Below are 1,258 nucleotides of genomic sequence, written 5' to 3' on the forward strand. Positions count from 1 at the left end.
GTTAGCCGACGCTTGGTGGTTGCGGCGTCGGGGTGGTGGCGGGCCGGGATCGATCCAGGGACCACACGGCATCATCCTCCAACCGTCAACGACCTGCTCGACCTAACCCTCCCTTCTCGTTCCTTCTCGCTCGTTCGCGTTCGCGAAACCTAGCTTCTCCCTCCCGCGCCGCTTCATCGCTCCCACCAGCCGTCCGTGCCACCAGCACTCGCCTTCTCCTTATGCAACTCCTCTATCACGGGCAAATAAAGCCTGCATACCTGGCCTAAGATTACTCCGATCCCGATCCGGTGCGGTTCCACTCTCCCGCTTCGAGTTCTCGCGTGTGTCGAGTCGTTAAGGATCGCAGAGGGATTCGACGTTCCAGACGTCGTCGTCGCCGCATCGTCTCGATCGGAGACGCACTCGCCGCGGATTTTTCCGTCGACAGTTCGATCGGTTTGCAGCGTGCAGGACGAAGCCGGATTAACATTCGATCGGATCGCAGCTCGTAGAACGAGGTCGGATTAACAGCGATCGAAACACGCCCGAAGAATGGCGACGCGTTATCATCGGGCTGTCGACCCCCGTAATTTCGGACCTCGAGGTTCGGTCGTCCGGTATCGGTATCCGGTAAATCGGCTGTACGGGTTCGAATCGTTCGAACCACGGAAAGCAACTCGATGTAAATGCCACTAGATCGGTCGTAGGTAAACGGTGTCTCGTTAACGACCGTTTTGAATAATAAACCGTCGATACTGTCGTTGGCGATTCTAGAAAGTAAATGCGCGCACAGACGTTACATCCCCTCGATCCGATCGACGAATCGATGTCTTCCTATCGCTACGCAATTTATAACGGCAACGATTTCGAGCGAGTTGCAAGCTCGTTGCCGGGGATCGCGACTCTCGACAAAAAAGGTCGGATAATTCGCTAGACCTACGCAGGCTAAACTAGGGACGATTTTATCGAGAATCCGCCAGGGCGTAGGATTTATCGTCGAAACACAGTTTATCCGTATTCTTAAAGAATCGATTCGTCTTTTCGAGAGATTCTCCTCGTTGGCGTAAGCGCAAACGCGCTCGATCGGTTACCTCTATTTTCGTTTTTTTTTCTCTGAGTAGCGAGGGCATCGAGCGAAAAGCTCGAGTGTGAGTGACTTGACGGCTCGAGAGAGTGCGATCGAGGATTCCCGATGTTCTTCTCTGACGGATCGTCGATATACGTAGAATGCGACGAGGTCCAACTCGATGCCACGTCGCGCGTTTCAGAGTATATC

Source organism: Bombus impatiens, unplaced genomic scaffold (genome assembly GCF_000188095.3).
Source record: "Bombus impatiens unplaced genomic scaffold, BIMP_2.2 scf_0233, whole genome shotgun sequence".
In the NCBI taxonomy this organism is placed as follows: Eukaryota; Metazoa; Arthropoda; class Insecta; order Hymenoptera; family Apidae; genus Bombus; species Bombus impatiens.